At 44.8% G+C, this 24,437-nt stretch overlaps 1 protein-coding gene across 16 annotated transcripts in view; it reads left to right on the forward strand.

The window, feature by feature from the left end:
* The first annotated feature begins 5,365 nt into the window (after nucleotides 1-5,365).
* Nucleotides 5,366-24,437, forward strand: part of LOC106569513 (receptor-type tyrosine-protein phosphatase S) — a 125,981-nt gene continuing 106,909 nt past the window's right edge. For 11 of the 16 annotated variants that reach the window (XM_045694333.1, XM_014140942.2, XM_045694339.1 and 8 more), the window contains exons 1-2: nucleotides 5,366-5,704; nucleotides 19,473-19,550. The gene's annotated coding sequence lies outside the window, so the exon portion shown is untranslated. The remainder of the gene's footprint in view (nucleotides 5,705-19,472; nucleotides 19,551-24,437) is intronic. The other 5 variants (XM_014140934.2, XM_014140933.2, XM_014140939.2 and 2 more) reach the window with 2 other exon arrangements.

Genomic DNA, 24,437 nt, shown 5'->3' on the forward strand with positions numbered 1-24,437 from the left:
GATCATGTGACTAGTGTCTTTGACATAAGATGGGAGATTCTCAACAATCGGTTTAATGTGGTGTCATGACGTTGGCCTCTTTGAGTACAGGGAGGACAGTTGACCCCCTCCCCCCCTTTTGCACCATCCCCCAACCTACCTTCCCCCACCCAGTCCCTGTGTGAAGGAGTGGTAAAATTCCAGGAGAGTCTCTGGCCACATGGCCCATAGAGAGACACAGGAAATTCTTCCAACTCACAGAATTGGGGAGCCAAGCGACATTTGTGTTCTGGAGAAGATATGGAAGATTGGTGAAGAATCCAGCTACGAACTGGTCCGCTTGGTACAATTTTGTGATACTCAGAAGAGACAATATAGCCATATTACCATAAAACGGTTTATATAATAGACTCAGCCTTGAGACTTGCATACACATGGTTGTATAGAATGTATTAATAAGGATAAAGCTTTTGTAATACATTGAGATGCTATGTACTGATGTTAATGTGATAGAATTGTATTTCTGTACCAAGTCTAACTCAGTCATAGGCACGCCCCCAGGGACACATACAGGACCAGGCGTCATTTGACAAGCCTGTTCTATGGTCACTATAAAACTATACCCTGATTTACATTTCTCCAGACCAGGCCTCCACTCCATGGCCAATAGGTTTTACCATCCAATTCCTCTACTGAAAGTGAACTATACCACGTGGTTAACTTTTAGACTATTGATACCGACAGAATAAGAACGAGTCTTTGATATTAATTATTAGTCTGCAGCTAAGTAAATTATATCATCGAACGCGAAGACCAACGAAACATCCATTCTATAACGACATTAATGAATGTCGCTTTGAAAGATCCATTCTAACCGAGAGAGAGAGAGAGAGAGAGAGAGAGAGAGAGAGAGAGAACTCTCCATCAGAACGACGCTCGAACAAGGATCCCGACGACACATGAGCGTAAATATATATTGATTGCAATTGTTCCCGAATGAGCGAGCCTTCAATTGTCAATTGTTAATATTAATGAACTCTGTGTACCTTCTCAGCTGACCGTTTATGACCCATTGTCTAACAGACCAGCCATGCCTGTTAGCCATTAGGGCACATTACTATACCAATCCTTTGTGACGATAATTACTGTTTGTATGTTTTCTGTTAATTACTTAGTGTAGTAAATAAATGATTTTAAGACAATTGATGTATGGATGATTTTAGTAAAGACTGGGTTCGTGCAGATACAACAATTTACGACGTTTGGAATGAGACTGGACTCGAGGTAAAATACACCATTTAAACCAGAAGATAATCAGCCTATATTATAATATAGGAAAGTTATATTAGGAAAATTATAACTTTGTAATCTGAATATTCTCCTTGGTGCCCCGATCTCCTAGTTAATTACAATTAAACGATTAATCAATTTAATCACGTGATAATAATTACAGGGAGTTAATTGATAAACATGTCTTCAGTTTAATGGTACCCCAAAGACACGACAGTGGTAATCCACAAAAGTAGAAATGTTGGATGTCAGAGTTGATTTCTACTACAATGGATCTACCACTTGTTTGTGTAATTTAGCGGCTGTATAGAAAGTTGGTTTCTTGGGAAATTTCACACATAGAAATTCAACTTCTTTTTTAATGATTTGTCCTGATTCCAAACAGCTGTCCACTGTGGATAAGATACTATGCTGGGATTCCAGGGCAGGGTCACAATTCAGTTTGCGATAGAAGTCACCTTTTAGATAGTTGTCGGCGACATTCATTCACATAGTCACATTCCTTCCTCCTTTGTCACATTTTATTATGATAATCGAAGGATCTGACTTTAAGTACTTAAGAGCCATTCTCTCGTCTCTACTCAGGTTCTCATAAGATTTGTGTTTCTGTTTGTCTTTCAGTAAGTCACCTACATCAACAATCCTACATAAGGTTTCTATGGATGCATTACATTTGGGGGAGGTACAAATGAACTTTTTGCTCTAAATGTGGTTCTCTCAGGGTTCTCAGGTACCTCAGCTGGGTTAATGGCTCCATCTCCTCCTTGACTCACAGTAGGACAGGTAAGTCTATTCATTAGCGTGGTAGACCTATGTATACATCTCACTGAGGATGACATTTCAAGTGGAGTCATGTAAATTTCACTCACCAAAGAACTCATGCAATCTCACATTACGGAAAAACTTGAATAGATCTATTTGGACATCAAAGTCATTAATGTATTCAGTGGGTACAAATGATAACCCCTTATTGAGAACACTGTGGTGAGCTGATGTCAGGGTCATAACCCCTTATTGAGAACACTGAGGTGAGCTGATGTCAGGGTCATAACCCCTTATTGAGAACACAGGTGAGCTGATGTCAGGGTCATAACCTCTTATTGAGAACACTGAGGTGAGCTGATGTCAGGGTCATAACCTCTTATTGAGAACACTGAGGTGAGCTGATGTCAGGGTCATAACCTCTTATTGAGAACACTGAGGTGAGCTGATGTCAGGGTCATAACCTCTTATTGAGAACACTGAGGTGAGCTGATGTCAGGGTCATAACCTCTTATTGAGAACACTGAGGTGAGCGGACATCAGGGTCTTACTTGATCAGCTGAAGACATTTAGCTCCTGTTGGACTGGGGGCCATCCTGGGTGGTAGCGGGGTGGTAGTGGATTTCTTCTTCCCCCGACGTATGTGACGAGCCCTCTTACGTGCTGGGGGTGTTGGCCTCGATGTTGTCCTTGGTGTCCAAGCCCTCTGTTGTAGAGGAGCCAGAGTTAGCGCTGTCTTCTGGCTCTGACATTAAAGACTTACCTGGATAAAAATAATGACTTACCTGGATAAAGAAACTTACCTGGATAAATAAAGATTATATTAATAAGTACATACACATAAAGAACTGGACTGGTGAAAGCATATTAGGCCTAGATGAAAGAGAGGAGACAAGGTGTGTTTGTGAGAGAGAGAGAGAGAGAGAGAGAGAGAGAGAGAGAGAGAGAGGGAGAGAGAGAGGGAGAGGGGGGATGTCTGAGAGAGAGAGAGTGGGGGGGATGTGTGTGAGAGAGAGAGAGAGAGAGAGGGGGGGGATGTGTGTGAGAGAGATAGAGAGGGAGAGAGAGAAAGAGAGAGAGAGAGAGGGGGATGTGTGTGTGAGAGAGAGAGAGAGAGAGAGAGAGAGGGGGGGATATGTGAGAGGGAGAGGGAGAGACAGGGAGAGAGAGAGGGAGGGGGGATGTGTGTGTGTGAGAGAGAGAGAGAGAGAGAGAGAGAGAGAGAGAGAGAGATACAGAGGGGGGGGGGGAAATGTGTGTGTGTGTGTGTGTGTGTGAGAGAGAGAGAGAGAGAGAGAGAGAGAGAGAGAGAGGTAATATGTTTGTGTGTACAGTTCCAGTAAGCCATCAGAGTTGATTCTGTGTCAGGGCAGGTTTGAATATGTACATGTGCACCACATCTCACATCGTGAACTGAAATCCCAGGAGTCAGTTCTGCTGATATGGCAGTGTGTGTGTGCGTGTTTGTGTGCATGTGAACAGTAAAGGTCGGGTACGGCTTGCCTCCATCACGTGAGCTTCATGTCAATGTCCACCTGGTTCTCTGCATCTCCTCTGGCACAGTATCAAGAGCAGTACACTGCATATACAAAAGTATGTGGACACCCCTTCAAATTAGTGGAATTAGCTATTTCAGCCACACCTGTTGCTGACAGGTATATAAAATCAAGCACACATCCATGCCATCTCCATAGACAAACACTGGCAGTAGAATGACCTTACTGAAGAGCTCAGTGACTTTCAACATGGCACCGTCACGTTGAATAGGATGCCACCTTTCCAACAAGTCAGTTTGTAAAATTTCTGCCCTGCTAAAGCTGCCCTGGTCAACTGTAAGTGCTGTTATTATAAAGTAGAAATGTCTAGGAGCAACAACGGCTCAGCCGCGAAGCGGTAGGCCACACAAGCTCACAGAATGGGAACGCAGAATGTTGAAGCGCGTAGCGCGTAAAAATCGAAAGTCCTCGGTTCCAACACTCTCTTCCAAGTTCCAAACTGCCTCTGGAAGCAACAGAACTGTTAGTCCGGAGCTTCATGAAATGGGTTTCCATGGCCGAGCAGCCGCACACAAGCCTAAGATCACCGTGCGCAATGCCAAGCATCAGCTGGAGTGGTGTAAAGCTCAAACGCTATTTGACTCAAATGCGTTTTTTGGTGTAATGAATCACACTACACCATCTAGCAGTTTGATGGACTAATCTGGGTTTGGTGCCTGCCAGCAGAACTCTACCTGTCTCAATGCATTGTGCCAACTGTAAAGTTTGATGGAGGAGGAATAATGGTCTGGGGCTGTTTTTCATGGTTCGGGCTAGGCCTCTTAGTTCCAGTGAAGGAAATCTTAATGCTAGAGCATACAATGACATTCTAGATGATTCTATGCTTCCAACTTTGTAGCAACAGTTTGGGGAAGGCCCTTTCCCACTTAGCATGACAATGCCCCCGTGGACAAAGCGAGGTCCATACAGAAATGGTTTGTCGAGATCAGTTGACTGAACTGCACAAAGCCCTGACCTCAACCCCATCGAACACCTTTGAGATGAATTGAAACGCAGACTGCGAGCTAGGCCTAATCGCCCAACATCAGTGCCTGATCTCACTAATGCTCTTGTGGCTGAATGGAAGCAAGTCCCCGCAGCAATGTTCCAACATCTAGTGGAAAACCTTCCCAGAAGAGTGGAGGCTGTTATAGCAGAAAAGGTGGGATCAACTCCATATTAATGCACATGATTTTGTAATGAGATGTTCGATGAACAGGTGTCCACATACTTTTGGTCATGTAGTATAACTCTTCTCTGTCTTTCAGGTTAGGGGAAGGTCCTTGACATTTGAAATGTGTATTTTGATATGATGAGTGGGATAGCCTGTGTTCATAGGTTTGAGTGTTAGATGTTTGATTCTGGAAATCCAATTCCATCAAAACAATTGTTCTCTGCATCTTTCATAGTTCAACAGGATCTACTTTAACAAACAACGACCTGGGGATGATGTGCAGTGGGGAGGCAATTTAAATGTACGCTACTCATATGTAACCCTAATGATTCTGATAAGTTGTGAATGAGTCTGATAATTAGTTCTGAATATCTCCCTTCTTCTTATCCATATCTGTCCATGACATGCGGAGCCCATTTTAACATAAGTGATACAGTAGACATGATAGCCCAGTAACAGCAGACGTCTCTTTAGTACCAGTCAGCGGTCCACTGAGACGACAGAAAAGGTTTGGAAGACTAGGAAGAGGGATGCGGTTGCTATTGGAGATCTTGACTGCATGACGTCATGGGAGGGCGTCCTGGGAGGGACCTAATAGTGTGTGAGAGAGCGAGCGAGAGAGAGGGGGAAGAGAGAAAGGATAGATAGATAGATGGAGGGAGGGGGAAAAGATATTGAGGAGTAAGACGGGTAGTATCATTGACATCAACCAGCAGTGTTTAAAGCTACCCGACCGGAGATGGTCCCCCGACACACGAGCGCAGAGTAGCGGTCCTGTAGGGTTTCTGAGAAGCGAGAGGAAGCTTGCGTTCCCTGCGGAAAAGTAAAACCTTTCTGAGGAGCTCAGCTGTCAAATGGGATTATTATTTCTATCCGGGGTTCAAGGGAAACTGCCATCTGAAAGTCCATCCACATGAATTTATCCGACCAAAAAGAAGACGGAACATTCACTTTCCCTATTAAGGTAAATATAAATAGATTTAAAAAAGAGGTTGTTTTGCAATATGCACGAGTAATTAATACATGTTCTTTATTTATTATTGAGCACCGCGCCCTGATCGTTAATTCACACCTCGACCGGCTGTTTGGCTGTTGTTCTATATTAGACATAAGTTATGGGTACATTTTGATATCTCTTTCGAACACCCTTGTTTGGTGTTGTTTTTGGTTACTTGTGACTTTGAATGCAACTGGGTGAGCTTGGGTTTTCTGATTGAGAATAATATAATATGCCGGTTGTCGTCGGCGGTACCCTGCCCTCTTGCCACCCAGCTTCTCGCCTTCTCCTCATCACAGAGGCTTCATGAGCGACCCCTCTCTAGCTGGCAAGTAGCGACATGTCGCCCCTTTGTTCCTCTTTAGTTTGTTGCGTCGGTCATCATGGAAGAGTGACCAATTTTCTGTATTCTTTATTTTATTGTTATTAACTAATTTAAGCCTATATTATAGGTCCGGGTTTTCTCCACTGTAGGCTATAGGCCTTTATCGAGGGTCGACCATCCAATTGCCATAAATCGGGCGATGTCATGACACCAGGTGGCGAGGCGGATGGACCGTTTAGAGACTACTCTACAGACCATGGAGTCGCTTCGTCTTTTAGGAACCTGCTTCTCCCTTTAGCATTGTTGCAAAAAACATTAAATATTCATTATGTTTTACCCATTTGTTAATATTATGTGTTGACGCATTTAAAACCCTATAAAACCAAATTAAATGCCAGCACCCTTTCAGGAACCATCTAGGCTACAGAAATGTTTTGCTGGTTTTGATTTACCTTGACACATTTTCTCAGGGTTTGTTTGCTTAGACAAAACCAAGCACACGTTTAATACATTCATTAACCACCATGCTTTTCTTGTTGTTTTAATTGCTTATTTCACCATACAGACAGGCCTTCTGGCAGCAGTTTGAATAGATCAGATCCGAGTGGAGGCCTAATTGTTTTGTTTGTGTATTTCTCTCAACACAGATGCTCTCTCCATCCCCTGGGAGGCATCATGTGTAGGCTGGTGTTCATTCCAACCAATTGCCACATCCCTAATTGCTTCAAATCACACCCATGCACCCATTCATATTTCATGAGTTTATCAGTCATTTAAAACTGATAGATATTTACTAAACATTTATACCTGGCTAATGAGACCACTATGACCAGCCAGAGTAGGGCCTTCTTTTCTCTCTTCCCCCAAAGGTTAAGACAAATCTCAGCCACATGAAGTTAACCCACTGGGCACAGACGTCAGTTCACAACATCTATTCCACGTCGTTCAACATCATTTCATTGAAATGATTTGGAAACAACCATGATTCAACCAATGTGTGTCCAGTGTTAACCTACTCAGACAGATACAGGGTCGACTGCTACACGCAGCTGGTGAAACCAGGGTTTCTGTGTAGGCCTGGGTCTTGGACTGGGTCTGAAGAACTTGGGTCTGGTTCCCGGTGGACCTCAGACAGTATAACATATTCACCAATCCTGTGCAAGAAACCTGAGAAGCAACACACTATACCAAGCAGGCAGAATTGGATTTGAATCAAAAGAAAAAATCAATTTCCAATTTTAGTTTTCTCTCAATCAGTTGTCTTCACAACAGGCTTCAATCTTTTGTTCATTTCCACGTCAGCTGCTCTATCAGATTAGCATCAAAAGCATGCCAACGTTGACGTGACGAGTGAGCCCTGTGGGAAAGCTTTGATTTCTGGTCTTGCTGCTGTGTTTTTCCAGATGCTGGCAGGCAGTATTGATTCAAACACAGCAGAACAAACTGTTCTATTTATGTTCTTCCTCTCCATGTTGTCTTTCAGTCCTGTGGGCTGTTGCTGGTCAGTAAGAGCCCTGTTAGCCAATGCCCTGGTTATCTGCAATCCTAGGCCTTGTGCATCTTAGCAGCACCAATGTGAGGGGACGTGAGTCAAGACACTATAATAGGAGGATACTTGTCTGTTGTGCAGTTTATTTAGAGGATCATCCAGAGGACTCTCATTGCAGCTTTCAAGATTGAGCGATCCTGCACTTGGTAAGCATACCACATTGACCACTGCCATGTGAGTTTGTAGATTTGTTTCCAGGTGAAACCAACGACTGCCTGATATCCCTAGAGTAAAGAGTGGAAGTGCTAGTCATTTGCATACTCAGAACATCTGTACCAGTGGAGGCTGCTGAGAGGAGGACAGCTCATAGTAATGTCTGGAAGAGTAAATGGAATGGCATCAAACGCATAGAAACCATTACCACGAGCCTGTCCTCCCCAATTAAAGTACCACCAACCTCCTGTGATCTGTACTTCCATCCCAAACATGGATGTAGCATTTACTGGCATAACTTTTTCCACATCTCCACAGGACCGGCCTGGTAGATGGGAGGAGAAGAGAGGAGAACCACATACAGTACCAGTCAAAAGTTTGGACACACCTACTGATTCAAACGTTTTTCTTTATTTTTACTATTTTCTACATTGTAGATTAATAGTAAAGACATCAAAACTATGAAATAACACATGGAATCATGTACTAACCAAAAAAGTGTTAAATAAATCAAAATATATTTTAGGTTCTTCAAAGTATGGAAATGCATTCCAGGTGACTACATCATGAAGCTGGTTGAGAGAATGCCAAGAGTGTGCAAAGCTGTCATCAAGGCAAAGGGTGGCTACTTTGAAAAATCTCAAATCTCAAATATATTTTGATTTGTTTAACACTTTTTTGGTTACTGCATGATTCCATGTGTTATTTTATAGTTTTGATGTCTTCACTATTATTCTACAATGTAGAAAATAGTAAAAATAAAGACAAACCCTTGTCCAAACTTTGGACTGGTACTGTATATAATAGATATATGTATAAAATAATAATAATATAAAGTAATATAATATAAAGCTGTGAGATGGGTTGTGGTTTGACTGATGCCTTTCTCTAGATGAATCAGAGATTGTGATGTGTCAGCACGAATGAAAAATTCACACTTCTTCGCTCTACTTCTCCTCTACCTCTCTCTCCTATTTCTCTCCCTCCTCTCTACCTTTCTGTCTGCTTTCTACCTCTTTTTCTCCTGTCTCCTCTCCTTTCTGTGCTCTCCTGTTCTTTTCCTCTCTCCTCTCCTCTCCTCTTTCTATCTCTTCCATTTCCTCTCTCTCCTTTTGTCTCTTCCCTCCCTCTCCTCTTCCTCTGTCCCCTCTCTCCCTCTCCTCTCCATTCTACTGTCTCCCAATCTCCTCCGTCTCCCCATCTCCTCTCCAATACATTTAGTCCATTAGGCTCCATTATGCTATTTTTTTTGCATTATTCTCTTCCTGTTCTCAGATCTTCATTCTAGCTCTGTAGATGACAAGGCAAAGTAGATGTTAATGTGTTGATTTGCAGCCCAATAGGAAATCCTCTGAAGTTGAAGTAGTAAAGAGGCTGGCTGAGGTGCTGTTGCTGCTATGTCCCTGAGTGACAGCAGTTATAAAGGATGGGGGAGATTGAATAACAAGATGGCTGACATGATAGAAACTGGCAAACTGGCTCATCAGACCTGGAATGAAGGCTGAGGTAGGCAAGTTGTGGAATGGTCTGGAATGTTTAGTTGTAGAATGCTGTAGAATGTGTGTGTAGTTTTGGGAAAAGAAGGTTTTGGACAAGAGCATAAGCTTCCTTGGTTTTGGGCTATAGATAAGGCTATTTTCGTTGTAGAAAGAAAATAAAATTGTCTTTGTGATTGAGAATCCTTTTTGGCTCGAGTAAGGCTAGTAAAGTCATTCATGTCTCCTGGATGGCTGGCGAGAAAGAGAAAATGAATCAGTGTATCCAGACATTAATGACTTTTGTTGAAGTCTGTCCATGTTAATGCTTTGACCTCGACTGTATCACTATCAGATATGGGCTATGGCTACTGCTGTCTGTCTGTACATTACTATTTCATATTTCATATCCCTGTTGGGCTGGGCAGACCGTGCACAGACCGTGCACAGACCTTTCAGGGAGCAGGTGCTCAAAATGTAAATTTGACGTCATCACGATGACTTGGGTGTAGTGGGTTCAGAACAACAACAAAAACTGTATAGAAAAAAAACAATGAAACCACGACACAAAGGGCATTTGGCGAGTGGGAGGGCAAGGGGACAGGTGCTCGGGCACAGGTAGACCCTATCTGTACACTTGCCTGCTGGGCAGATTTCAATTATGACTCTATTTGCATAGCATCACCTCTCACGACTCCAGAAGGTCAGCGGGATAGCGATCATTTGGGGACTGCAGGTGTGGCGGGGGAGTGTGATGTGTGTGTGAGTGTGTGTGTGTGTGTGTGTGTGTCTGTGTCTGAGAGACCAAGGGTACGTAGCTTTCTCACTCATCAAGACACTGTGTTCAAATCTAGGCCTCAAAGGGATGAAATTAGTTGTAAACAAGGTGATGGATGGTTGGCTGTGTTTCTGACATGTTGTATCATAACAAGACAGTGTGATAACATCCCATTATTCAGTCTGGTGGTAGATTAGTTGGTACGGCTGGATGAGATGTCTGGCTATTGTGAAGATGGGGGGGGCGATTTGTCAAATCAAATCAAATCAAATTTATTTTTATATAGCCCTTCGTACATCAGCTGATATTCTCAAAGTGCTGTACAGAAACCCAGCCTAAAACCCCAAACAGCAAGCAAAGCATGTGAAAGAAGCACGGTGGCTAGGAAAAACTCCCTAGGAAAAACTCCCTAGAAAGGCCAAAAACCTAGGAAGAAACCTAGAGAGGAACCAGGCTATGAGGGGTGGCCAGTCCTCTTCTGGCTGTGCAGGGTGGATATTATAACAGAACATGGTCGAAATGTTAAAATGTTAAAATGTTCATAAATGACCAGCATGGTCAAATAATAATAATCATAGTAGTTGTCGAGGGTGCAACAAGCACGTCCGGTGAACAGGTCAGGGTTCCATAGCCGCAGGCAGAACAGTTGAAACTGGAGCAGCAGCACGGCCAGGTGGACTGGGGACAGCAAGGAGTCATCATACCAGGTAGTCCTGAGGCATGGTCCTAGGGCTCAGGTCCTCCGAGAGAAAGACAGAAAGAGAGAAAGAAAGAATTAGAGAGAGCATATTTAAATACACACAGGACACCGGATAAGACAAGAGAAATACTCCAGATGTAACAGACTGACCCTAGCCCCCCGACACATAAACTACTGCAGCATAAATACTGGAGGCTGAGACAGGAGGGATCAGAAGACACTGTGGCCCCATCCGATGATACCCCCGGACAGGGCCAAACAGGCAGGATATAACCCCACCCACTTTGCCAAAGCACAGGCCCCACACCACTAGAGGGATGTCTCCAACCACCAACTTACCGTCCTAAGACAAGGCCGAGTATAGCCCACAACGATCTCCGCCATGGCACAACCCAAGGGGGGGGCGCCAACCCAGACAGGAAGACCACGTCAGTGACTCAACCCACTCAAGTGACGCACCCCTCCCATGGACGGCATGGAAGAACACCGGTAGGCCAGTGACTCAGCCCCTGTAAAAGGGTTAGAGGCAGAGAATCCCAGTGGAAAGAGGGGAACCGGCAAGGCAGAGACAGCAAGGGCGGTTCGTTGCTCCAGCCTTTCCGTTCACCTTCACACTCCTGGGCCAGACTATACTTAATCATAGGACCTACTGAAGAGATAAGTCTTCAGTAAAGACTTAAAGGTTGAGACTGAGTCTGCGTCTCTCACATTGGTAGGCAGACCATTCCATAAAAATGGAGCTCTATAGGAGAAAGCCCTACCTCCAGCCGTTTGCTTAGAAATTCTAGGGACAATTAGGAGGCCTCCGTCTTGTGACCGTAGCGTACGTGTAGGTATGTACGGCAGGACCAAATCGGAAAGATAGGTAGGAGCAAGCCCATGTAATGCTTTGTAGGTTAGCAGTAAAACCTTGAAATCAGCCCTTGCCTTAACAGGAAGCCAGTGTAGGGAGGCTAACACTGGAGTAATATGATCAAATTTTTTGGTTCTAGTCAGGATTCTAGCAGCCGTATTTAGCACTAACTGAAGTTTATTTAGTGCTTTATCCGGGTAGCCGGAAAGTAGAGCATTGCAGTAGTCCAGCCTAGAAGTAACAAAAGCATGGATTAATTTTTCTGCGTCATTTTTGGACAGAAAATTTCTGATTTTTGCAATGTTACGTAGATGGAAAAAAGCTGTCCTTGAAACAGTCTTGATATGTTCTTCAAAAGAGAGATCAGGGTCCAGAGTAACGCCGAGGTCCTTCACAGTTTTATTTGAGACGACTGTACAACCATCCAGATTAATTGTCAGATTCAACAGAAGATCTCTTTGTTTCTTGGGACCTAGAACAAGCATCTCTGTTTTGTCCGAGTTTAAAAGTAGAAAGTTTGCAGCCATCCACTTCTTTATGTCTGAAACACAGGCTTCTAGCGAGGGCAATTTTGGGGCTTCACCATGTTTCATTGAAATGTACAGCTGTGTGTCGTCTGCATAGCAGTGAAATTTAACATTATGTTTTCGAATGACATCCCCAAGAGGTAAAATATATAGTGAAAACAATAGTGGTCCTAAAACGGAACCTTGAGGAACACCGAAATTTACAATTGATTTGTCAGAGGACAAACCATTCACAGAGACAAACTGATATCTTTCCGACAGATAAGATCTAAACCAGGCCAGAACTTGTCCATGTAGACCAATTTGGGTTTCCAATCTCTCCAAAAGAATGTGGTGATCGATGGTATCAAAAGCGGCACTAAGATCTAGGAGCACGAGGACAGATGCAGAGCCTCGGTCTGACGTCATTAAAAGGTCATTTACCACCTTCACAAGTGCAGTCTCAGTGCTATGATGGGGTCTAAAACCAGACTGAAGCGTTTCGTATACATTGTTTGTCTTCAGGAAGGCAGTCAGTTGCTGTGCAACAGCTTTTTCTAAAATTTTGGAGAGGAATGGAAGATGTCAGTCTGTTATCTTTGGCAACTCTTTAATTTGTCACAGACACACACTTGCCCACAAGCCCGCACGGACACGCACACATCCACGCATGCGCAAATGGCCGCTAGGACAAACACACACCAACTCACACACAGCACAGACACACATACGCACAAACACAAACTTGCACAGCCACAAGGGCACACGCTAACACTTTCTCCGTATCCCTCTTAGTGACAGGCATGGCAGCACCATGGAGGACAATCTCTGTTTTTCTACTCCATTACTTTGGCTTTCAATTCCATTCACATCTTTATTGTCCCTCAAGGCGAAACTCATTTGGCGTCACAAATCTCATCTCCATCAGGAGCCAATGCAATGAATGGCTTGTTACCAGTAGAATTGCTCAAGATGGCTACACTGGAAGACAGTCCCATGCATTTATCCTCTGTGTGGAGTTGGAATTAGAATTCATCTTGATAATGTTGGAATGCTCGTATTCATCATTGTATTATTGTCATATTATTGTCATATCTGTTGGCAGACATGAAAAAGGTTTAGCAGCACATACATTTCTTGCCCTCCTCTCCTGAGGATTAAAGGTTGCTGTTTTGGGGGGGGGGGGTTCTCCAGAGAGAAATTATGTTAGCCTGGGTGCCAGTCTGTTTCTGCTTTAGCGACGATAGCGACATCATTTGCAAAAGCACAAACAGGTCTGGGACCAGCCTACAATGGCATCAGTGTGGTTCTTTATTTTTGCGAGGCCATGTAGCCAGTAGCACCAGAGGTAATTAGATCTCAGAGGAGAGGACAGGGTCATGTGACCAGGCCTAGCCCGGTGTCACCATGCCAGTGTGTGTACTCAGGAGGGACAGAACTGGATAAAAATACAAATGTTATCCCGAGGAATGATTACACAGAATGGGGACGACTAAGGTTTTACAATTAGAAGAATCTAAATCTAGCCTGCAGGATCCCGACAGCAGAGGCCAAAAACACTAATGAATGAATTAGGCTGCTGCCAACACATTGCATATAAAATATGTATTGATGATATGCTTACTTACAGATTACATACAGTACATTGAGAATAAGTATTCCAGGCATCACTTTATCAATAGATAGATGGATTATTATATTCCTATGGTTGTTTCAAGCACATCACAGGACATACCGTCAGCTGAACGGTATTACAGTGCCTGTCTGATGAATGACTTTTCCTCTTCCTGAAGAGCTAGAGATGTGTCTTACTAATGACATAAAAGTAAATCATGATGACGAAGACGAAGGTTGTCTCTGTTGTCAGGGAACTTCTATCACTCTTTCTTCTCCTCCTCCAGAAGCTGCTTCACTAATTGGCTGCTGTTGCTCCCGTCAGGCAGCAGCGTCTCAGGTTTCACTATGTGGCTCGCTTGATTGGCTTTTAATCGTTCATTTGCTCAGGGAGGAGAGGAGAGGAGAGGAGAGGAGAGGAGAGGAGAGGAGAGGAGAGGAGAGGAGAGGAGAGGAGAGGAGAGGAGAGGAGAGGAGAGGAGAGGAGAGGAGAGGAGAGGAGAGGAGAGGAGAGGAGGGCTGACAGAGAGGAGAATGTATAACCATATTAGAGACACATATTTCCCTCAGATTACAGACCCACAAAGAATTAAAAAACAAACCCAGTTTTGATAAACTTCTATATCTACTGGGTGAAATACCACAGTGTGCCATCATAGCAGCAAGATTTGTGACCACAAGAAAAGGGCAACCAGTGAAGAACAAACACCATTGTAAATACAGCCCATGTTTGTTTATTTATTTTCCCTTTTGTACTTTATCTATTTGCACATCATTACAACACTGTATATAGACATAATATTGATTGATGTACATTGATGTAGATAGAACATACAGTTTGTACTGTAGCTACTGCATCCAGTTTGGATGGAGTTTTCTGGCAGTAAAAATAGGTTTTATTGTCACGTACACCAGATAAGTGCAGTAAAATGTGTTGTTTTACAGGGTGAGCCATAGTATTACAGCACCCCTGAAGCAAATTAGGGTTAAGTGCCTTGCTCAAGGGCGCTTCAACACATTTCCCCCCTTGTCGGCTATGGTTTTCAAACCAGCGACCTTTCAGCTACTGGCCCAACACTCTAACCGCTAGGCTACCTGCCGCCCATACAGGTGTACATGTACCTGCCGCCCATACAGGTGTACGTGTACCTGCCGCCCATGCAGGTGTACGTGTACCTGCCGCCCATGCATGTGTACGTGTACCTGCCGCCCATGCAGGTGTACGTGTACCTGCCGCCCATGCAGGTGTACGTGTACCTGCCGCCCATGCAGGTGTAAGTGTACCTGCCGCCCATGCAGGTGTACGTGTACCTGCCGCCCATGCAGGTGTACGTGTACCTGCCGCCCATGCAGGTGTACGTGTACCTGCCGCCCATGCAGGTGTACGTGTACCTGCCGCCCATGGATAAGGGTTTGTGGCAGGCTCATATATGCTAATTGAGCAGTGAATTGACAAGGTCTCAGCCATCAGGCTGCTTAATGAACCAATGAACAGAGAGACAGACCAAGGGCCTGTTTTAATGATAGAGACAGCAGGGATGTGGATGTTGACAGGTCTGAAGTGTTCCTCTGGTTGTCGGTGGGGAGATTTCTCTCTGTTAAAACTGTTTATCCCAGAGAAAGTGATGTTTAGTCTGAGGAATTAGCATCATCTCTCTCTGTCAGTGAGAATGTATTTTAGTGTGGGTGTGTGTGTTTGCAGTGTGTGAATGAACGTGTGTGAAGGCTGTGATAATGATTCTTGTCCATATACAGCTTTTTATGATCAGAGACGCTTTACAAGTATTAACATGTCAGCTATATGAAAGTGAGCATGTTGAATACAGCAATGATTCCCTGTCCTTTTTGTTGTGAGGCCCAGCTAAGGCTAATAGGTGTCAAGCCAACAGCAGTGTTTTGAAAAAAAGAAAGACAAAAAAAAGTCTTTGTTTTATTATATTTTTTACCAAGGACCGACTAATCCCGTCTTGAGCCTTGCCCTCAAAAGCACCAGCTGCTTACCTTGGGATCATTTTGAGTACAAATCTTGTCCCAGTCATCATGAAATCTCTCCTCCTAACAGCATCTTCCCTCTTCACTTTAACTACAACAGATAAAAGAGATGCAAAACCTAAGTTACCATGGCAACAAAGCTCACCATCGTATCCTGGACAAATCCATTTGATTTGAAAGTCATATTTATCCAATCTGCATTATGCTACAGTCTACCATAAGGCCGCCAATTCAATTGAACAGCCACACTGTGGTTTTAACTATTCTGCATAGGCCTGGTTGCCTGTAAGTAAATGTTTCCCTTCCTTCTTAACCAATTTTGTAATCCGGCCTATATGTACTTTAATACCATTTGGTGCTATGTTTCCTGCGTTTTAAAAGCCAGTCCATCTGTTGGCTCCATCTGAGGGCACATACTGTACAGTCAGTGAGCAGATGCCAGTAGTTCCTCTGTGTCTGTCCTTGAAACCCCTTTTAGCTGAGTAGGCAGTAGGCTTACTGTACGGGACAGTACACCACCGCTTTGGAGATATTAATGTGACCACAACGCTGCACTAAGCACTTGACTTCACCACCAATGTGAATCAGGTTGGTTAAACCCTTTGGTGCAGTCAGTGTGGGATGTTTGGGTTGGATAAGGACAAGGTCCTCTGTAGCTCAGTTGGTAGAGCATGGCGCTTGCAATGCCAGGCTAGTAGGTTTGATTCCTGGGACCACCCAGATGTTAAATGTGTGCATGCATGACTAAATGGCATGAATCATGCTTTCATTGATCAATGAGACGACTGGTGCAGTTGCTAGGAGTACTGTATATCTTCAGAATGCAGCCAAGAAAGTAGAGTTTTTGTCCACATAGCTACAGCCACTGCTGAGCTCAAACTCAGGCAGGGAGGTCTTCAGGCTCCTGCTATGGGGACTTAAGTGGTCGAGAGGAAATCGAATACTGAGATTAGTTGAAGGAAAACAAAGTGTATGCCATACACGGCTGCACGCACCCACACCACACACACTCAGGAAGCTTAACACACAGTCTTTCTAAGCCCTTCAGTGCCCATTCCTCCTCTCCAAACCCCAGAGAGAAACGATCACTAAATGCTGCATCAACTACAAGCCAAGCATAAGCTCCCTACGGTTCGAAGGGAATACATTTTTTTAAAATATATATTCATTCTCGGAAGTGTGATTTAAGGATCACTCATCCTGGCTCGCAGCTTAACATGAGTAAATGGGTTAATCTCTTGATGGCTTCTGGTTTGGGAATGTTTGAGCTTGATAACGTTCCTTATTCCCAAATATTCCTTCCTGTAGGAACTGGTATTAAATCTGTTTGATACAGTTCTGTACTTGTATGTAGGGCTAGTATGTTATTGCTAGTGGGAATAGCTAATACTGGGAATTTCTAAATACTGCTATATAACTCAGGAACATTAATATTGAAGTTTTGTTAAGGGACCCTGGTCTGTATCTTTGTTGGTATGCAGTGGAGTGAACAGTGCTCCTGCTAGGAGACTGACGGCTAGGAGACTGGCGGCTAGGAGACTGGCGGCTAGGAGACTGACGGTTATGTAGTCTTGTCAGGAAGGGCTTGGATGGCTTGTGAAGTGGGAATCACAGGAACACAAAGACAGCAGCTCCCCTGCACAAAATGTAACCGAGGCTGACGCAGCATCCGCCTGCGGTAAGACGTGCCTCATCCCTGGCTGCTACTCTCTCTCTCTGTGTGTGTGTGTGTGTGTGTGTGTGTGTGTGTGTGTGTGTGTGTGTGTGTGTGTGTGTGTGTGTGTGTGTGTGTGTGTGTGTGTGTGTGTGTGTGTGTGTGTGTGTGTGTGTGTGTGTGTGTGTGAGAGAGAGAGGTTGAGAGTGAGTGTCGGTCGAACCCCATGATGCTTTGCCATCTGCCGTGTGTGTGTGTGTGTGTGTGTGTGTGTGTGTGTGTGTGTGTGTGTGTGTGTGTGTGTGTGTGTGTGTGTGTGTGTGTGTGTACGTGCATGTGTGAATGACTATCTCTTTGCCAACAGGGTCTAGGGTCTAGATGCTCCAGAAGCCTCTCCCTGGCCTTACTGCAGCTCCGTCTCTATACCACACCACAGGAGCTTCTCTAGCCCAAAAATACAAATTTTCTGGGCTGAAAAGGATTGCAACTGTATGGAACTATACATGCGTGTGTATATGAATAGATTCACAATGTGTATACATATTACAGTAGGAAGCAAAGCCCCCTCCAACAGTTTGTGTGTCCTTGTGCATGTGTACTACAGTGTGTGTGTGATTTTGTGTAGTCTGATTACTATCACTAAACTCATGTCTGTTCACCTGTATTGGTCTGAAGACACTCCTCATCAGTCTGTTCACCTGTATTGGTCTGAAGACACTCCTCATCACTCTGTTCACCTGTATTGGTCTGAAGACACTCCTCATCAGTCTGTTCACCTGTATTGGTCTGAAGACACTCCTCATCACTCTGTTCACCTGTATTGGTCTGAAGACACTCCTCATCACTCTGTTCACCTGTATTGGTCTGAAGACACTCCTCATCACTCTGTTCACCTGTATTGGTCTGAAGACACTCCTCATCACTCTGTTCACCTGTATTGGTCTGAAGACACTCCTCATCACTCTGTTCACCTGTATTGGTCTGAAGACACTCCTCATCACTCTGTTCACCTGTATTGGTCTGAAGACACTCCTCATCACTCTGTTTACCTGTATTGGTCTGAAGACACTCCTCATCAGTCTGTTCACCTGTATTGGTCTGAAGACACTCCTCATCACTCTGTTTACCTGTATTGGTCTGAAGACACTCCTCATCAGTCTGTTCACCTGTATTGGTCTAAAGACACTCCTCATCACTCTGTTCACCTGTATTGGTCTGAAGACACTCCTCATCAGTCTGTTCACCTGTATTGGTCTGAAGACACTCCTCATCACTCTGTTCACCTGTATTGGTCTGAAGACACTCCTCATCACTCTGTTCACCTGTATTGGTCTGAAGACACTCCTCATCACTCTGTTCACCTGTATTGGTCTGAAGACACTCCTCATCACTCTGTTCACCTGTATTGGTCTGAAGACACTCCTCATCACTCTGTTCACCTGTATTGGTCTGAAGACACTCCTCATCAGTCTGTTCACCTGTATTGGTCTGAAGACACTCCTCATCACTCTGTTCACCTGTATTGGTCTGAAGACACTCCTCATCACTCTGTTCACCTGTATTGGTCTGAAGACACTCCTCCTGGTTGCTCACCTGTAGCTACTAACTGCTGTAGCTAGCTATCTCCCAGCTACTGCATGGCCGTAAACCTACCCAAAGAAACAGATCCTGCCTGTGATCTCACGTCTCACTGGCTGCTTTGTTGTCATGGAGACAGGGCCCGTAGAGACTGCCTCAGCCCGACTGTGGTGCAAGGCATGCTGGGTAAGAGGAAGGGGTGGGGTACAGGGGAGGGTGAGGTGATAAAAACCAAACAGTGGAACAGGAAAGTGATGCTTAGGATTATAATAGAGACATTACTATGAATTACCCTTAATTTGCTGTTAGATTCCTTACGAGGTATCTTGCAAACTGAAAATAACTTAGCCTTGAACAGGGTGGGGCTCACAGAAAGGCTGTGTGTGTGTGTGTGTGTGTGTGTGTGTGTGTGTGTGTGTGTGTGTGTGTGTGTGTGTGTGTGTGTGTGTGTGTGTGTGTGTGTGTGTGTGTGTGTGTGTGTGTGTGTGTGTGTCGTTATGAGGTCACACATACCCTCAGGTATTGTTAACTCATCTCCTCCTTCCTGTGTTGTTGCAGGTCCACTGGATGGTCACACTGAGGATTCCACAGAGCAGGCCATGATGCCTCAGCCAGGGCTGTAGGGAACACCCAGAGGTAAGGACACACACACACGGCCCTGATGCATGGTACTGCTGATGTAGTATATGCTGTGTACAGTACAGTAATATCTACATACTTAGCTGGAGAATAAGTTAAAGGGATACTAATGAGGCCCTTTATCCACTTCCCAAGAATCAGAAACTTGTGGATACCATTTGTATGTTTCTGTGTCCAGTATGAAGGAAGTTTTAACATTGGCTTGTGAAACTACCTCTAACTAGTGTTAGTGCAATGACTGGAAGTCTATGGGCATCTGCTAGCACGAGCAGAAAGCATGAAAGCATCTGCTAGCATGAGCAGAAAGCATGAAAGCATCTGCTAGCATGAGCAGAAAGCATGAAAGCATCTGCTAGCATGAGCAGATACCCATAGACTTCCAGTCATTGCACTAATGTTAGTTAGTAATTGCGGTAGCACAACTTAGCAACTTCCTTCAAACTGCACGCAGAGACATACAAATGGTATCCACAAGTTCAACTGACTCTGGGGAAGTGGAAAAGTGCATCATTGCCAAAATCCTTCAAAGGAACGTGTGCCAGGGTTGAGCATGAAAGCACAGAGGCAAATATGCCATTCTGACTGCCAGCCAACAGGGTCAATGCAGTGGGAGTAGAGATGGGTTTTAGAGGATTAACAAGTGTTAGGACAGATCCTGGCAAGGCCTGCAGTACAGTAGCTAGGACTGTTTCTCCATTCACAGATAGACTTACTGTAAGCCCCTTTGTTTAACTGTGTTAGTGGACGACAGTCGGGCAGCTGTTGCAGCTGTGGAACGGGTCGTGGTGAAAGAGAAGGATCAAGGATTTAGATAGCAGGTTAACTACAAGATGGAGAGACAGGGGACAGGGAAGGATCACGGGTTTAGATAGCAGGTTAATTACAAGATGGAGAGACAGGGGACAGGGAAGGATCACAGGTTTAGATAGCAGGTTAATTACAAGATGGAGAGACAGGGGACAGGGAAGGATCACGGGTTTAGATAGCAGGTTAACTACAAGATGGAGAGACAGGGGACAGGGAAGGATCACGGGTTTAGATAGCAGGTTAATTACAAGATGGAGAGACAGGGGACAGGGAAGGATCACGGGTTTAGATAGCAGGTTAACTACAAGATGGAGAGACAGGGGACAGGGAAGGATCACAGGTTTAGATAGCAGGTTAACTACAAGATGGAGAGACAGGGGACAGGGAAGGATCACGGGTTTAGATAGCAGGTTAACTACAAGATGGAGAGACGGGACAGGGAAGGATCACGGGTTTAGATAGCAGGTTAACTACAAGATGGAGAGACAGGGGACAGGGAAGGATCACAGGTTTAGATAGCAGGTTAACTACAAGATGGAGAGACAGGGGACAGGGAAGGTTCACGGGTTTAGATAGCAGGTTAACTACAAGATGGAGAGACAGGGGACAGGGAAGGATCACGGGTTTAGATAGCAGGTTAATTACAAGATGGAGAGACAGGGGACAGGGAAGGATCACGGGTTTAGATAGCAGGTTAATTACAAGATGGAGAGACAGGGGACAGGGAAGGATCACGGGTTTAGATAGCAGGTTAATTACAAGATGGAGAGACAGGGGACAGGGAAGGATCACGGGTTTAGATAGCAGGTTAATTACAAGATGGAGAGACAGGGGACAGGGAAGGATCATGGGTTTAGATAGCAGGTTAACTACAAGATGGAGAGACAGGGGACAGGGAAGGATCACGGGTTTAGATAGCAGGTTAACTACAAGATGGAGAGACAGGGGACAGGGAAGGATCACGGGTTTAGATAGCAGGTTAACTACAAGATGGAGAGACAGGGGACAGGGAAGGATCACGGGTTTAGATAGCAGGTTAACTACAAGATGGAGAGACAGGGGACAGGGAAGGATCACGGGTTTAGATAGCAGGTTAACTACAAGATGGAGAGACAGGGGACAGGGAAGGATCACGGGTTTAGATAGCAGGTTAACTACAAGATGGAGAGACAGGGGACAGGGAAGGCGGAGCTAAGGATGATGAGATGTGGTGAGACAGGGAGAGATGGGACAGAGAGATAGAGATGGGACATGTAGACAGGGGGCAGAGAGACAGATATACAGGGGACAGGGAGACGAGACGAAAGACAGGAAACAGAGAGACAGGAGAAAGAGAGACAGGGGACAGAGATACTGGGGAGATGGAGGACAGAGAGACAGAGGGCAGAGAAATGGGACAGAGAGACAGGAGACATAGAGACAGGAGACATAGAGACAGAGGACAGAGAGACAGGAGACAGAGATACTGGGAAGACAGACGACAGAGAGACAAGGTACAGAAAGTAAGGAGACATAGAGACAGGGGACAGAGGGACAGATATACAGGGGATAGGGAGACAAGGAGACGAAAGACAGGAGAAAGAGAGACAGGAGACAGAGAGACAGGAGACAGAGAGACAGGAGACAGAGAGACAGGAGACAGAGATACTGGGGAGACAGACGACAGAGAGACAGAGAGACAAGGTACAGACAGTAAGGAGACAGAGAGACAGGAGACATAGAGACAGGAGACATAGAGACAGGGGACAGAGAGACAGAGAGACAGAGAGACAAGGTACAGACAGTAAGGAGACAGAGAGACAGGAGACATAGAGACGGGACAGAGAGAAAGGAGACAGAGATACTGGGAAGACAGATAGACAGAGAGACAAGGTACAGACAGTAAAGAGACATAGAGACAGGGGACAGAGAGACAGATATACAGGGGATAGGGAGACAAGGAGACGAAAGACAGGAGAAAGAGAGATGGGACAGAGAGACAGGAGACAGAGAGACAGACAGAGAGACAGGAGACAGAGATACTGGGGAGATGGAGGACAGAGAGACAGGAGACATAGAGACAGGAGACATAGAGACAGAGAGACAGGGGACAGAGAGACAGGGGACAGAGATACTGGGAAGACAGAGAGACAGAGAGACAAGGTACAGACAGTAAGGAGACAAGAGACAGAGATACTGGGGAGATGGAGGACAGAGAGACAAGGGACAGAGAGACAGGAGACATAGAGACATGAGACAGAGAGACAGAGAGACAAGGTACAGACAGTAAGGAGACAGAGACAGGAGACAGAGACAGGGGACAGAGAGACAGAGAGACAAGGTACAGACAGTAAGGAGACAGAGAGACAGGAGACAGAGAGACAGGGGACAGAGAGACAGAGAGACAAGGTACAGACAGTAAGGAGACAGAGAGACAGGAGACAGAGAGACAGGGGACAGAGAGACAGAGAGACAAGGTACAGACAGTAAGGAGACAGAGAGACAAGGTACAGACAGTAAGGAGACTGAGAGACAAGGTACAGACAGTAAGGAGACTGAGAGACAGGAGACAGAGAGACAGAAAGTTAGAAGGGTGAAGGGATATAGGAGGAGACGGTATGAGACGAGAGAAGGGTAGACCAGAACAGGGGCTTGATTAGAGTGACTCAAGATGTAATTAGATCAGGACCAATTCGCAATAGTGGGAAAGAAGTCATTCCAAAATGAATTTATTTCCTCAGAAATTTCTCTAACCCTTTTACCATGCTACCGTGCAGAACCAGCCCAGTTTCTGCCAGTCAAGCAGTTCAACACAGGACCCACATTGACGAGGACATGAGGCATATATCTGCTCCTTATCATCCCCTGCATCATGCTGATGATGCTCGCCAATAAATTGAGTTTCTTTAAGAGGAGAATTCATTGCGCTGCTGGAATGGTACTTGAATGAGCTCTGATTAGGTTGCAGCTATTAGGTTATTGAATTGAAAAGTAAATCCTGAAAGCTTTTCTATTCCATATCTATTAGGAAGTGCTCTCAGAGCCTAGATAAGAGAGAGAGGGAAGAAGGGAAGTAGCGCTTCATGAAATATATGTCAGATGGACAGATCCGTTTATAGACTAGTTATATTTAGAGCTCAAACAGGGTTATAGAGCCAGATGCTAATTATTTTGAATGTGTCATTAGCCCGTCAGTCTGATAAGAGCTGGATAATTCCATATACATATTAATATGGAACACTCCTCCAGAATGGTAGGAAGTCTCTGTATTAGGATCACAGTCAATCCTTTCACTGGATGTGGAAAACTGTTGATAACTTTGGGAAGTGTAGGACGTGTGTGTGTGTGTGTGTGTGTGTGTGTGTGTGTGTGTGTGTGTGTGTGTGTGTGTGTGTGTGTGTGTGTGTGTGTGTGTGTGTGTGTGTGTGTGTTCCTCTAATCATCTGTATGTGTCTGTCTCTCTCTGTCTCTCTGTATGTCTCTCTGTTTGTGTTCCTCTAATCATCTGTATGTGTCTGTCTCTCTCTGTCTCTCTCTGTCTCTCTGTGTCTCTCTCTGTATGTCTCTCTGTGTGTGTTCCTCTAATCATCTGTATGTGTCTGTCTCTCTCTGTCTCTCTGTATATCTCTCTGTGTGTGTTCGTCTAATCATCTGTATGTGTCTGTCTCTCTCTGTCTCTCTGTGTCTCTCTCTGTGTGACTCTCTGTGTGTCTCTCTCTGTGTGTTCCATCAGTTCTGAACAGGGAAAAATGTGAGTATGCTGTCGTGCAGATAAGGAATGAGGGAGGGATAGATGTGACCAGAGGAGTTATTGACTCCTGGGCAGGGAGCTTCTGCAGAGCTGGGCTGAATCTCTCATGTCAGGGCTGAAACACCCCAGCTCAGAGGAGTCAGGTCCAATCCCCCTGGCTGGACTAGGATTACCCACAGGACATCTATTATAGCGGGGCTTTACCATCTAACATAATGGACACTCTTATTGAATATTGCATGGTGCCAGGATGGCCAAACACACCTTCTGCTTTAATATCCTCTTTGACTGAGTGTTTCCCTATTAGGGGCACAGAGGTTTTATGAATGTGTGTACCACAGGAGGTT

This window comes from Salmo salar, chromosome ssa14 (assembly GCF_905237065.1).
Source record: "Salmo salar chromosome ssa14, Ssal_v3.1, whole genome shotgun sequence".
In the NCBI taxonomy this organism is placed as follows: Eukaryota; Metazoa; Chordata; class Actinopteri; order Salmoniformes; family Salmonidae; genus Salmo; species Salmo salar.